At 37.1% G+C, this 16272-nt stretch overlaps 1 long non-coding RNA gene across 1 annotated transcript; it reads left to right on the plus strand.

Moving 5' to 3' along the window:
• The first annotated feature begins 14590 nt into the window (after positions 1 to 14590).
• Positions 14591 to 16083, plus strand: LOC148728093 (uncharacterized). Its single transcript, XR_015988522.1, has 2 exons — positions 14591 to 14884; positions 15533 to 16083. It is a non-coding gene; the product is annotated as an uncharacterized LOC148728093 (long non-coding RNA).
• Positions 16084 to 16272: the final 189 nt, after the last annotated feature.

A 16272-nucleotide genomic window follows, 5' to 3' on the forward strand; every position in this document is an offset into this window, starting at 1 on the left:
GTTCTCGTAGCTTTACCGAGGCTTTTACGTCTATTTTAATTGATGAGAAAACAAAAGCGTCAGTATTTATATTACTTCAAGTCGCAATTCTACCAAGTCTTCAAAAGGATAAAATTTTTAGAAAAGTCAGACGCTTTCTTACACAAGATAAGGTCTCCACATAATATCACTTCGAAGAGGAAAAGTATTTGAGCCCACCATAAAGTATCTTCCGATTTTGCTAACTTGTTCTAGAAAATTTCTTGGACAACTCGGGATGACTACAACTCGAGAATTTTCCATTCTCCTTTCCTACAGACTTCAAACTCCCTACGCCTCCCGGCGTAAAACGAATTCGTTACGCTCCACGATAAATAAAAACGTACAGAGTTTAAAAATAGGCCCAAGGAAGAGAGGATACGTAGATGAAGGTTTTGAGAGACCTATCTCTTGAGTTATTTTCTACGGAAGAGAAAGTATACTCAGCGGCCTGCTGAGTATACTTTGATTTAGCTTGAATCCAAAGTGGTATCGGCTCTTTGTTTCTAGACTTTCAGTAAGTCTAGAAACGAAGAGCCGATACCACTTTGGATTCAAGCCAAATCGTACATAATTTCGCTTTTACTTCTGCGGTTTTGCATGCCCTTGGGCAATATTAGTTCAGGGTAAACCGGATGAGCTCAATCTGATGACTTTGGCTTTGGTTAATGAGTGTTTTGAAACTCTTTACAGTGGCAATTTACATTATCAACTAAAGTTGATAAAATCAAAATTACCTTGTTACTAGACGCAAAGATTACCCAAAGGCTAATAAACAATCTGTATAAGCTACTTCTACAGCCTAAATTCCACAACTTTCATTTAATAGGTTTAATTAGCATATAAATTACAGCAAGAGATCATTTTGAAAAAGTCAGCCTGTGTCATTCACGCTGGGAGAGCGGATATTGTTGGCAAAACAATTGGAATTACTCAGCGAATAACTTAGTACTCCTTCAACTTGCTTTCAATACCGACGTTATCGTTTTGTCTTCAAAGTAGACGAATAGACTACCCCAGCTCTACAACTATAGTAAAAATTAACATATAAATCAGAACTTAAGACTCGTTCGCTGTCAATCCCACCCTACGGGGTGACATTTGACAGACCACAAGGACGTGGCAAACAAAATATGTTACAAAATTAGACAATGACTCAGCGCGTGCTTTATGTTTAGTTTAGTTCTACGTTCACGTCTCTGTAGATGGGTCGAAATTCAGTAATTTACTTCAAATGAACTCTCTCGAGAAAAATAAAATCAACCGTCTTCAAAATTGTATTTCGAAAAAATGCTATTTTTATCTTAATGAACGTTTTGTTGTGTAGTCTCGCAGGGTATTTTTACGAATTGTGCTTTATTTTAACACACCAAACTATTATTAATATTTCAGTACGGGCGAATTTCGCGGATATTTATTTACGGTTCTCTGGAGTACAAATATCGTGTGATATTTGTACTCGATTCGCGCGTTATTTGTACTCTACATTTAATTGTGCGGAAACATTGACTCCGCCCCGTCAGGGAGACCGTAGGCAAGTTTATGTGACATCTGAGATCTCGCACTGATCTTGCATATTGTGGGAAGTCGCGACACAAGACTGCCCGTTTCGTCAATTTCACTCCGCAAGTTCCTTGAATTCTTGTAAATATACCATGCCTTTCTCTCAAGAGTGGTTCAACGTATTATGTTTGATGTTCATACTTTGGATGATCCTGTGTTATGCAATACTGTTAAGCAGAGCTGTTCAGGTTCGAGAGCATCAAGAGCGGAACAATCGACAACAGACGACACCAGCGACGAGGCAAAATTCAACGAGAAATGAAGAAAACCAAAATATTGAGGTCGTTACCAGTAAAAAATACCCCGAAGTACACGATGAACGCCAAAGTTAGGTAAATCGATTCCTTTTTTAGAAAAAAACTTTCTAAATTCTTTATTACATATCCACAACAGAAAGGAAAACAGTTTAGGTTTTCCTGATGATTATCCTTGTTATAGTTTTATTTCAAGTGTTTGGAGGAAAGACGGTTATGCAAAGTGGAGTCAAAAAATTTCCGTGAGCCGTAGTTTCAACTCATTTTATTGAGAGGAGTTTGTTTAACAATCCTTGCGTTTTGTTAGTTAACCTCGTGCAATTATACAAAACTGTTGATCTCCTCGGTGCAAAAGAACTGAGTGCGCAAACAAATTCGGAGATAATTTCTTAGTTGTTCCTCTTTCTTCGAGGACTGAGGAATGTTGTGTAGTTATTTTGTTTAATTCAAACAGCGGGAGACAGTTCATTTCGTGGTACAACTGTGTTGTGATGCTTTGGCAAATTTTGATGGAGTTTCTCAGTCCCTGAGAAAACATTGGTACATTTGTTTCGGCTGAATCTTCAGTTGTAAACGTTATTTCATTAGTATTGTATGATGCTGGATAGACACTAGATAAAAGAAGGTGAATCAGTACGTGAGAAATAATTCAGTTCAATGTTTTTAGCTCTACAAAATAGAAGCTGAATTGTCATATGGTCAAGTAAGTCCATCAAGAGCTCTTCCCGTAAACACAAGAGGGCTTTCTTTTCTTAACAATATTAATATCCTTTTAGACCTACATGTATATAAAATACAAGAACTTAATTGTCTTGTTATACTTCCCCACTGACCCAGCACCACTGAACTTACCCTCTCTTTTAATTCATGAAATGTCAGAAAATTTAGAGATGTTTTCTAAAATATATATTTTGCAGGAGTGAGGTCTTGAAGCTTTACAAGTCTCCGGGATTTCTCTGTTTTATGGAGTGAAAGTAGTTAAGCTCAGCATAAGGTTTATTCCGGCTTTGCTGTCGTAAGAAGATTTTTCGGACAACCAAGACTACAATAGTAATATGTAAAATTTCACTTTGAAGATAAAAGTAATCAGTACTGATGCGAATCAAATGGTAAAAAGTTCTAAGTAAGCATTACCAACTCTCCAAGTTGTATTAAACAAAGAAATTTGACAATTCAGTCATCAGGCGTTTTGTTATCGTTCTAGTTGACTGTTTTCTTTCAAAGGAATAAAAGTGTTTCCATATAAGGTATGGGTAAATGTTGGTTAAGCTTTCATTTAAGGCGTTCACAATTAAATAGCACACGTTGGTGTTATACTGCTTTGAGAAGAAAGAATGTGTGATAAGGACCGCAAAGGGATATAGGTATTTTTGACGAGAGAAGAATTTTTAATACGTTGTTATATTTAATAAAAAGTTCCAAGTTAGCATTAACGACTCTCCAAGTTGTATTAAACAAATAAATTTGACAATTCAATCATCAGGCGTTTTGTTATCGTTCTGGTTGACCACAAAGGGATATTTGTATTTTTGACGAGAGAAGGATCTTTTAATACGTTGTTAAATACATTTAATAGATGTCTCTAATTTTGTCTACAGAACAATAGGAAAAGTGCCTTGGGCCTCAAAGTTATACTGAGTACAATAGGCTGCTGAACTGTAGGAATATTTTGTGACCCACTGAAACCACATTTTCAAAAGCAATCATGATTTACGTGCATACATCTGAAAAACCACCACTGACCAAATGTCGCGACCCTCTCTTTGTTTTGTTTGGTCTCGTCTTAAAGACAAGAGCTTTAGTAAATTAAAAGAAAACAACATGATGATCCCATTACTTTCTCTCGATTTGTTTCAGCAGTCTCTGTACGTGATATGCTGGCCACTCAAACAATTATACAAATCTGTTCTTCACTTAAGTGCAAGTGAACTGAGAAAGTAAACAAGTTTTGAGACCATTTCCTATTTATTTTTCTTTTAGATATAGAAAGAAGGAAGGATCTCCCTGCGTGTTTTTTTATGTTTCTGCAAGGACGGACGAATATTTTGTACTAGTTGGGGAAGAAGTTGAGAGCACGGTGTCAGTGGATATTCTGATGTCGGAAACCTACTTTGTGTAACTGAAACTTTTTACTTCGTACTCCTTTCAAAGAAGGAAGGATTTCCCAGCGGGCTTTTTCATATTATTCTGCAAGGACTGACTAATATTTTGTATACGTAGTAGTCCGGCGGGGAAGGAATTGAGAGCACGGTGTCAGCGGACATTCTGATGCCGGAAACCTACTTTGTGTGACTGAAACTTTTTACTTCGCATTCCTTAATCTCATGAGCATAATAAGTGAACATTCGCTTACTTTACTTTTAGATGCATCGAAGTTTATTGCGGTGTTAAGTTTCCATTTTTGTGTAAGGGTAATACGCACTATATTGAAGAATACGTGTAACTATATAAGTTCACGCACATTACCATTGTTAAAGTATGTTGTAGCGTGTTTCGCGCGGAAGTAGTACGCTTTGTGGAACGCTGTCTCCGCAATTATCTTGCTAATCACTACTAAGGTCAAGAGAAAGCTTACTTGAAAGGATCAAGGATATTGTTTGGATTCTCAATGTTTGATTCAAGATAAAAGCAGGATTTAAAACGTTGCAACCACATTTACTTGGATGACGTTCTTGTGAAAGAGCCCTCGGAAATTTTAATTTGCTCCGTGATATTTACATATACCAATTCATTATGCAAAAGAAATACCAAAATAAGAGATTGAGTCAGTTTTTCCAGAAGGCATGATTTTGGCATTGCGTGCAACTCCAGATGCAAAATTCCTTTCGTAGTGAACTTACCTCTGGTCGGAATGACTCACGGTTAGCTTCAATTTATGTATCGCTCTATTGAGCTTAAAATGGAAACAATTTTGAGCTCAACATACGGCGCCGGAAGGCAGCGTGTACCTCTCGCTATCGTGTGTTCCAGACAAATTCCAGAGACAACCATGTCTCTTATCATATTCAAAGATACCTTATAACATAACTAAAGCAAAGCGCGCGCTCTGATTGGTTAATTCAGCATCTACTATTTGCCCATGGGTGCCTGCATGCTGCTGACGTGAGCAAATGCTAAGACTATTTTTCCGCGCGTGCTTGTGTTTTCTGATCACCTAAGATTTGTTAAATAAAAGGGAACTCTTGTTCCAATGTAACAATGTTATGTTATAAAACAAATGGTGAACGCCATAGCGTGTACTATTGAGTTATGGATGCACTTGGGAGGTTGCTAAGCACGAAAGAAGCGTAAGAGTCGCACGAGGCGATAGCCGAGTGCGACTCTCAATAAGCTAGAGTCGCGACTCTCAAGAAGAGTACGACTCTCAAGAAGCTAGAGTCGCACTCGGCTATCGCCTTGTGCGACTCTTACGCTTCTTTCGTGCCTAGCAACCTCTCAAGTGCGTCCATAACTCAGTAGTACACGCTATGGCGTTCACCATTTGTTAATTGACTTAAATTTATAGTAAATTGTCAGTCTACCTTATCATGTGTAAAGGTAGCTTTCCCTTGATTTTAAAGGCTGATCAGAGCGTTTGTTAGTTGTAAGGAGGCATAAACACCCATTTCATATGATAAGTAGTTTATAAATAAAATTTACTCTCAATCATTTGGCCGATGACGTAGATGAAGGGGTTTACTCCGTTAATTCGAAATAACGCGTTGCTCAATTGACAAAACAAGTATTTGTTTTGCACCTTAACATTTTTGTACGTTTTACTTTTCTGCGAGTGTCCACTCTAGATATCACGACAACGAAGAGAAAGTAGCCGGTTGAGCCCAGCATGGGTTAAATTCCGACTTGACTGACCTTTCGTAAGAAAATTTCTTAACAATCATGGCTGCATTACAGACTTTTCGAGTTTTCGGGCTTTCGGTCTGAATGATTAACGTTTTTAACACAACAGCTTCTGAAAACCATGGGCTATAACGATCGATTTTCCTGGTTTAAGAGTTATTACTATTCAATAGTTAACGATCGCGCTGTAATGCTTGCAGAAGCTGATCGCGTGATAAAGACAAACGGATATCATAGTATATTTTTGCTGAAAAAGGACCTTTGACACGTTTTCTTAATAGATAAGTGGAAATTTGTGAAGTGCAACGAGTAAAATGGCCTTGATTAATATGAAACTTACATTAGGCAGTGGACCAATGTATTGTATAAGTGACCTTCTGAAACTGCTTGTTAAAATTATTATATTATTTTACGTGACATTTATAATTAATTGTCATATTTTAGACACACATGCATGACGGCGCGCTGTACAAGATTCAGTCAGGTCCGTTCAGACAATTTCGTACAGGTTCCTTTCTTCCTGCAATCGAACTGTTTTTGAAAGCCATGTGTTTCTCTCAAGAGTTGTTCAACGCAGCATGTTTGATGTTTCTTCTTTGGATTCTGTATTACATGAGACTGTTAAACAGAGCTGTTCAGGTTCTAGAGCAGCAAGAGAACAATCGACGACAGACTACACCAGCGACGAGGCAAGATCCGATGAGAAATGAAGAACACCAAAATATTGAGGTGGTTACTGACAGAAGATGCCCTGAAGAACATGATGAACGCCAAAGTTAGGTAAGTCCGTTTTTGTTTTAATCATTCCTTTTACCCACTTCTTAAACGGAAATAACAGCAGTAAGCTTTAAGGTTTCCTAGTCAGTATTGATTAATACCTATTATAGTTTTGCTACCAGTGTTCAAAAGAAAGAGTTAAGCACATTAGAATAAGCATTTACATTGGTGTTTTCACCTAACTTTATTTAGTGGAGCTCATTCAACAATCTCTGGGATTTGCTGGCTAACCTCTTCTCTGTGATGTGTTGGCTAACAATCTGCTCTTCTCTTCAGTGCACAAGAACTGAGAAAGTGAACAAGTTATGAGGCTGTTTCCTATCTATTTTCTCTTTTAGATAAAGAAGGAAGGAAGAATTTCAGGCGGGTTTTCATTTTCATACGACTGTGCGAGGACTGAGGAATATTGTGTAGAAGTAATAGAGTGTGTTTGGTTAGAAGTTAATTCAACTAGTGGATCAGTCAACCCTTTCGGGATAATTGTTTTCTCTGAGAAACATTTGATGTTTGTTCAATTGAACACGTTATTTACTAACTACAGACAAAACTATTAGCAAACGGAAGTTCGGATACGGCTTTTAGTTTTTTAGTACTGTTTTATATGTTGTCCACTATTCTCCTCGTCCGCCTACCAGAAAGAAATGTAAACTATTGCATTATACTGGTTGGACTTTAGATAAATGAAGGTGAATAAGTTTGTAACAGGAAAAACTAAATCAGTTTCAATGTTCAAGCTTTGCACAGAAGAGAATCCTTTCTTGCTTTTACCAACCTTGTTGGAATGCTCTCAGCAGATTTGATTGACTTTTTCCCTAAACATTTGTTATCCATCGGAATCTTCGATTGTACTCATTATTTCATGACTACATATCATGACTATTGACAAATGGAGGGTTCCTACAGCTTTTAACAACCAGTATTTTGTAATTTACTTTGAGAAATGATATGCCAAGCCCTTTTAATAGCATGACCTTTATAAACATATCTTATTTGGGGAAGTGAAATATGATAATGTAGCGTGGAAAGGATTCCAACCCACCAAACTTTCCCAAGTTTGGCCTGAAGTCGAAGTCACAAACGCATGCAAATTAGCCTGACTGCTCGGGCGAACGGGCCTGACTGCTTGCCTACATTGGTTACAAAAAGTTCAGTTAAATAGGCAGTCTCTCTTAAAGCGGTCCGATGCATTTCGGTTCAAAAAATCGATTTCTTTTAAACTTTGCCCATGAATCCGTATTAGTTTAAAAGTAATCTAAACTTTGAACCACCTTTGTTTTTCGAAACATTGTAAAATAATTTTTCCGAGCGAAAATCGCTTCGGCGCTCAAAAGCCCGTTTTAACAGCACTCAGATCATCAAAAAGGGCACAAATTGAATTACTCGTCTTTTCCCAAAACCCTGTTTTGAGGATTTTTTTTGCTTCGCATATATAGACGGATCCTTTGTGAGAACAAATCACGGAAGTTTTTCTTTTGTAACGATTTTACACACTGAAAGTTACTTTTCACTTTGACACCTACTTTGCCTTTGCCGCCATGACCGTAAATATGCAACTTTTAACCTCGGCTCAGCGCAAAAGTCCAGCTTCTTCCCCATGATATTTTCATTCGGATTAATTATCACTAAAACAGGATTAGAGGAGTAAGGAAATATAAAAGTATGTTGTGGTTTCAGTGAACTTCTAGTACAGCCGGTCTACAAAAATACTACCACCGAAAACCGACTCTTCGCGTTGAGCGACCTACTGTTTTGTTTATCACGTAGTAATGAGAAAGTTAAAAGAAAAGAAATCAACTAATATTCAAGATAGATATAAAAATAGTCATCTTAGCCATAAATACTTCTCATTATCATTTTAGAGAGCGTTCCTGTCAGAAGTGCAGTCAGTTGGTGGTTAACTGTGTTTTTGACTTTTACGACATTTATCATTTTGATGACTTGGCAGCTTTTCAACTTGCGTTAAGTATCGACCGTCTTTTCTATACAATGAATATATGAAGTTCATATATTTTGAACTGCGGTATTAAATACGTATGATGCACGATCCTTCGCAGTAGATAGCGCTATTTATGCAATAGCGAAAATCAGACCTGAAAAAAATCAGGCCTGTACGGGATTCGAACCACTGACCTTTTCTATGTCGCATTATTATCAAACTGCGCTGCATAGAGTACAAATAACGTCATAGAAGAGTACAAATATCACGCGGTATTTGTACTCTAGAGAACCGGTTGAACGTTTTCTCACTTTGCGCAAGCGAAGAATTGGATTGAAGTTACGAAAAAAAAAAGGGCAGACAATTTGAATCATTTTTCTGACGACGAAGAGTCGGAATGGCTGGCGAATATAAATCCAAGTTTATTAGATGAATCGAACGAAGAAAAACAGCTAGACGACCAGGAAATTTCTTCATTTATTGCAGAAAATAGAAATAACAACCCGACAACGCGCCAATTCCGTTTCGCTTCGCATAAGTCTGTCACGCACTCCCCGTAAATACAAATATCTGCGAAATTCGCCCGCACTGAAATAACAATTTCGCGTGTTGGATAATAAATAACTTATTAAACGTTTTGTTGTGTAGTATCGCTGAGTATTTTTACTCGTTATTTGTATTTTGACTCGCCCTACGGCCTCGTAAAAATACTGCACAACTCATAAAAAATACTCAGCAATACTACACAACAAAACGTCTAATAAGATATTTGTACTTTTAGAGGTCTTTTATTTCTTGATCAAATTGGAAAAAAGCTTTGGCGCAGGGCTAGGGGAACAGGTAGAAAACTATGACTACCTTGTTCAACTGATCAGACAGGAAATGACCAGAGACGAAGATAGGATAAGATTAAGGAGAAGATGGAGTGAAAATCATATTGTTCCACCCGAAAAAAAACATCCCATCGAGCACGATGAAGGCCAGGACTAAAAGAAACATGCCGATTATGATAGGTTTTTATTTTACCCGACCATTTTTTATGATTTAAATCGTTCATATGGATCCATGATTCGTGTTTTCGGATAAACTTGTCTATCTTTGCTCATATTTATAGAATCCAGATAAATTCATAGCATGAAAAGATCCAAGAAACCGAGCCTCTCACATCTCTGACGGATAAATTTCCGAGCCGTTCTATCTCATTAATAGGGACCTTTAAGAAACCACGACGGCGACACCAAGGAAGACTTCGATAAAAAAATGAATTTCTACTCTTAGTTAGAGTTTCAAAAATGGCTGCAGGAGCTTACTGTCTTATGCAGCGCCACAGCTCAACTTCAGTATGACGTATAAAGTAGCCTTTGAGTTCCAAATGGAAATGAAAATAATTTGCCGTCGCGGTTTCGGTTCGCAGACGACGCAAATTTTGGCGATTTCACGTTGTTGTTCTGCATAGGACGCTAAGAAATGTACAAAGTTTCAAAACGCACGTACTGAGCTATTGTCCTGCCAATTAGATCTCTTGTTTTTCCACGTCCTCGTTGCCGTCGCCGTCGTGGTTTCTTAAGGTCCCTATTTTCCCTTTGAAGGTAAAGAACGAAAGGATCTGAAGGAGGTTGTCAGCAGTTGAACTGGATGATGTGGAAAAGCTTGATGTTGGAAAATTTTGTGAAGCTTGATGTTTTTAGATGCAGCTTTATAGTATTGATGTTCTTCTATTTTGACTGAGTCAGTCTTGGATTGTTTGTGTACGTATTTGATAACAGCATTCTGCATGCAGAATGCTGTTAGCTGTAGAGAGGATGGGCGAACGTAACAAGGAACGGCGATAGTTCTAGATATTATTGTATACTCAGTTGTGTTCGTTAACAAAACTGTTCCATGGAATCCACGGATCTTATTGGTATGAGCTTGAAGTTAATAAAGGTTGCACTGATTTATACAGACTGATTAGAAGTTGTTTTAAGTTCGAAGAGTTAGTGAGATGAAAAAACGCATAATATTTACATCTTTTTTACTTAATAAATTTAACTGTTCAGCTTAATAATAAAAAAAATTGATGTATCGTAGACAATCAGTTTTACTGAATATACTTAGTTCGGCAGTTTAACAGATAATACGCACAGACATTTAAGGAATCGTATCCTAAGATTCCGAGCCCCTTTAAATTATTTTTGTATCATTATTGCTATCACTATCATTATTGCTAATATGATAATTTTTACCACTTTATCATTGGATGAATGTCAATTAGTCAATATATTCTTTAATAGCATAGAGGGCAAAATTACTGAATGCTGATTGGTCAATGAAGAGAGTATTTTTTCTTAATTTTGTTTGTGAAGAGGGCAAATCACTTGCTCTCGACTGGTCCTCAGGTTGTTTTAAAAAGCACCTTTAGCATTTGTGGCGATTAATTCTTTGATAAATGATTCGTTAAATAAATTCGATAAATAAATTCGTTAAATGGCTTCCTGTGACTGATTCCTCAACAGCTCATTCAGAAATTCAGTATTTTTCCCCTCTATTTCATTAATAAGTAATCGCAATGGGTCCTCATGAAATTAAGGATTAATACCTGACTTGTGTTTTTAGAAGTTGCTGAAACTGAGGGCAATTTCAGCAACTTCTGAAAACACGCGTGATATTAATCCTTCATTTTACTCGGCTCCATGCGATTACCTTTAAAAATCATCTTTCGCTTGTAGAGCAAGGTACTCATAAATATGTGGGATGCGGCAGGTGTGAATACAAATCTTCTGCAACACTTCCTTTAGCATCATTACACAACCTTTATTCTTGTTCATTGCTATAAATATTGTATTATAGCAGTGGCCACATGGGGTCTCAGACTCCCTTCTTTTTTTTTCTTCACCATGGCCCTTGCGGTTTTTTATTTACAAAGGGGAAACACAATTTTTGAAAAGGTTGACAACAAAAAATTGCTAACAATTTTCCCCTCATCAGCATTATAGTTTTGATCAAAGGTGTGTAACTGGTTTCAACCTTTGTGAATCATTCAACGTTTAAAAGTTCGCGAGTGCCTCGTTATCATGTATGTGCTCTTTGGCCCTGTTGGTTTTTTTTTTATCTATTTTTTGTGTTTTTGCAATACAACGTGACGTGGTTGTGGAAAATGAGTTCTACCGACGAACCAAAATTACGTAGGAGGCGACGAAACACATTTAGTAAAAAACATTGGGCGAGACAAATTTATTGGGCGAGAATGAAGGGCAATTTCGTTTTATAGTACTCCACTATGACAACATTTTTCCTTCTAAGAGCAAAGGAACGAGTAAAACACACTACAATATCATTCCGGGGAAAGTACTAACAAATAATGGATTTTCGGCAAGGCTTCGTAACGTTTTAGTGTTTGTGACTGAAGGCACTCGAAGCGTTCCGTCTGTGTGTCTGTTGTCTTCGTACTTTGTGCGTTAGACACGATAGCAAGGTCGGAATAAACCTTATGCTGGGCTAAACTTCTTTCTCTTCATACATACACATCCCGAATATTAGCTTGAAGACCTTAGAAAGTCAGTAGAATATACATTTTATCATTCTGATGACTTGACCCCCTTTAAACTTGCGTTAAATACCGAGGCTGCAGCTCTTCAAAGTAAAGCTGCCTTCTGGCAGGTACAGCTTGAACTCTATAACTTAAATAGGTTTTGCGCCGGGTTCATGATTGTTTGACGGCATCTACGTACGCCGGACAAACGATACACCAAAAATAGAGGTATTCAAGAGAGAAGACACAGCAAATATGTAACTGGGTTAGATTGATATTGTGTTTATTGCAAATAGCAGTCACGATTTATTATGCATCACTGGTAATCATGAGTTACGAAATACGTTATTCCGGTTGTTAAAACGATCTTAGACTTACACCATTCAGACCAATATCAGACGGAAGGTACCGCACAAGGTAGTCCCTTCGTGCATTGATTTCGTGTAGGTTCCTGAATTCTTGCTGCTAAACTTATTTTGGAGCTATGCTTTTCCCTCAAGAGTACTTCAGCGCAGCATGTTTGATGTTTCTATATTGGATCCTGTACTACATGAAACTGTTAAGCAGAGCTGTTCAGGTTCGAGAGCAGCAAGGGAACAATCGACAACAGACTTTACCAACGACGAACCAAAATCCGATGAGAAATCAAGAACACCAAAATATTACGGTCGTCACCAGAAAAAAATACCCTGAAGAACATGATGAGCGTCAAAGTTTGGTAAGTCGATCCATTTTTTCTTTTTTAAATCTCGTCAGTTGATTTCATTTCTAAAACAGAAAGGAAAACAGGTTTAGGTTTTCCTGATAATTTTTCAATCTCTGTTGTAGTTTTACTTCCAGTGTTAGGAAGAAGAGTTATGTACAGTAGAGAACAAATTTTCATAAGCCATAATTTCATTGAAATTAATTTTATTGAAAGGAGTTTGTCGAACAATCCTTGTGATGTTTGTTAACCTCATACAATTATGCAAATTTGCTGATCTCTTCTGTGTAGAAGAACGGAGAGCGTGAACAAGTGCTAAAACTACTTTCTATTTATTTTATGTTTTAGATATGAAAGAAAGAAAAGTGGTTCTGTGTGTGTTTTTGTGGTTCTGCGAGGCCTGAGGAAACTTCTGTAGAAGACATAAAGGAGACTATCTAATGACTTTCTTCCTGAAAAACATAATTTATATCAAACTTCATTTTATCTTATTATTCAACTGTAAACATTTTTCGTGGGTACAGAGTTAAATTAAATGAATGGGTTTTAACACCAAGTATTTAGTAAATTTAGCTTACAAAAATGACATTCGATTATCTCGATTTCAAACGTGGTTTATCAAGCTACCCACTTAAATTATATATGGCAATCGAAAGAATGATGCAACACAGATTAGGGGTATTATTAAAAAAAGAAAAAAAACTTTAAGAACGCCACTTAAGCTGTAATTGATGACTGAATGTACAGAATCTCGCTCGAAATTACTTCTTCCTTGAACTTGGGAGTGAAGAATGGATATAAATTTCCTGATAGATTATTCAGTATTAGTTTTATGTGAGTTGTTCCAGTGACTATTCAATACTGGTGGAGGACGACAAAAGCAGTACAATGGGATAATGTACTACTACTACTACTACTACTACTACTACTACTACTACTACTACTACTACTAATAATAATAATAATAATAATAATAATAATAATATAATTTCTGCTTTGTTGGATATTGTGATTTTCTTTCTCCTTTGTCCATCTTCTCTTTTTGTTTCTAATTAACTCCGTTCTACTCGCTAATGCAAGATGCTCCACGCGGCACGGCTCTGTCCATTTCGATCTGGAAATATAGGATCATGAACGATACGATGATTAGAATCATAAATTATTGAATTATAATCATAGTTCCCGGTAGAATTATCTCCATAACCACTTCAGCGACCTGTTATCAGCTCTTTGCGCTCGACTTGGCGAATCTTGAAAAAACGATAGATGCAAATGAGGTTATAATAATATAACCTGTCGTTATAATATATAATCGCTGTCCTTCCAATGATAGGGAGAAAGTGAAAGAACTGCAACAAGCCCTTGACTTCACAGTGACCTTGCGGTTTAATTGTTTCACGGCATCTATGCCGGATAAACAGTACACCAAACTGATAGAGGTATGCAACAAAGAAGACTCAGCAAATTTTTAACTGAGATAAATTGGCCATTGCAAATCTGATAGCTGTCATGAGATGTGCGTTATTTTGTTCTGTTCTTTAGTTAAACACGTCATAGATAAATTATCAGACCATGCGAGACAGTCTGTGATTACAATAGAAATCACGTTATATATTGTGTTCATTGTAAATCTGATAGCAGTCATGACATGTGCGTTATTAGGATTAGTCACGATATTGTGTCATGTTCCTTAAAGTAAACAATCTAACACCCACGGTTCATATCATTAATAAGTTATCAGACCGCACAAGACAGTCCTTTCAAAAAAATTCGTGCAGGTTTCACTTCCTTACTTAAACTATGATTTTACGGTCAAACTCATTTTTCAAACTTCGCGCATTAGAAAGAAAGCAATAACGCCATTAAGCAAATTATACACGATGATGAAGTGCTCGCGAAATCAAAAAGGTTCAAATGATTCACTGAGGTCCATGTCTCATGCTGGCGAGGAAAAAAATAATCAGACTATGAGATTAGTCACAAGGAAGGTCATTGCCCCCGAAAAAATGCGTGGGCGTTTGTTCACCATGCACACTCCTAACGTGTCGACAATAATCATGAGTTCCTGGGTGCAAGAACTGCTCACAGTTGCCTTCTTGATTCTGCTCAGCGCAATCCTTTTCTATCTGATGAGAATTCACGGAGCCTTTTTGCGCCTTGAAGCACCAAAGAACAATCGCGCTCACGAGGGAATGCGGTTTTTGCCAAACCGTGAAGAGGAGGAAAATATTTGCGTTCCTCACAACCGAAAACATCCCACGGAACAAGGAGAACCCTGGGACTTAGTAAGTTAACATACTTGCATGTGCATCGACCAACAATTAGAGCCGGTTCAATCTTTAGTTTTTTTTTTTTTGATAACGCTTAAGCTAAGCTAAATTTCAAGGTAAGAAGAGGCTTTCTATATAGTTTTGAACGATTCACGCATGAATAATTCCCATGTTGCTTTCGTAAAATCATTTGCATACGTTGTGTCGTATACGTCGGGCTTTGGCCAAGGTCAAGGTCAATCTGTTTCTTGTGGTAATATAGTACATTTTATTTATAAGACCTGTATTTTTCTTGAAATAATCGGTTGTTTTTCAGGATCTGCTGTTGTGCGTCAATACATTTTTAATAGCAGATAGTGTATGTTTGAGCTTTCTGTTCGCTTTTAACCGAGGTTCTTCCTGGAAAAAAATTGGTAAACCGTCTCGAAAAAACGCTAGAGCTTTTTATTCCTGCCAGATGTTGTTAAATGTTGCAGTGCCTTTCAGATAGTAACATATTTCTGTCATGGCTGACGGAGATGTTAGGTTCCTTACTTTGAGACCACGACGGGAATGTCGGTATCCTGATAAATTCATTGCAAAAGATCCAAGAAATCAGCCTGGCTTATCACTTGAGATAAATTTTTAAGCTAGCTTCTCTTTATGTTTTTACTCTTTTTGCAGGTAAAGGACGAATAAACTGGGAGAAAATTGTCAGGAGTTAATCTAGGAGATGTGGAAGAGCTTGAATATTGGTGTTTTTTAGATGCATTTTTATAGTATGACGTTCTTGTATTTTGTCAGACCCTGTCTTGGATTGTCTGTGTACAGATTTGATCGCAATATTTTGCGGAGGGAGAATTCAACAAAGAACAGAGTTAGTTCTATATTTTTGTATATCCTTATGTTCATCAAGAAAACTGTTGCATGGAATCCCGGGATCTAATTGGTCTGGGCTTGGAGCTGATGAAGTTGTCTTCAAATCACATTCACTGATTAGAAGTTGTCTCGTCAGAAGAATTAGAAGTATACTGTGAAGTGGAAAGACACATATTCATCATATCTTGTGTATTCAGTTAATCCAACCTTTCAGTTTTGTAGAGTAAAATTTGATGTAAACATAGACAATGAGTTAACTGTATACACTTTATTTGACATTTTAGCTGATAATTTGCGCAGACATTTGAGAATCGTATCTTTTGCGCAAGACGTGCGCGAAAGACGAAAAAAACGCAAACAAACAATGTGTCTTCAATCATAATCAATAAATATCTGTTCTATTAAACAATTGTGGCTTAGAAAGTTAAGCCTAATTAGAAACAAAAGTTTGGATCGTTAAAAAAACTGCTGTCACGTGGTTTGGTTGCTCCGCTCTTGGTTCGTATTTCGTACTGGTTCCTAGTTCGTATTCTGTAATAGTCTTG

Source organism: Stylophora pistillata, chromosome 6 (genome assembly GCF_964205215.1).
Source record: "Stylophora pistillata chromosome 6, jaStyPist1.2, whole genome shotgun sequence".
NCBI lineage: Eukaryota > Metazoa > Cnidaria > Anthozoa > Scleractinia > Pocilloporidae > Stylophora > Stylophora pistillata.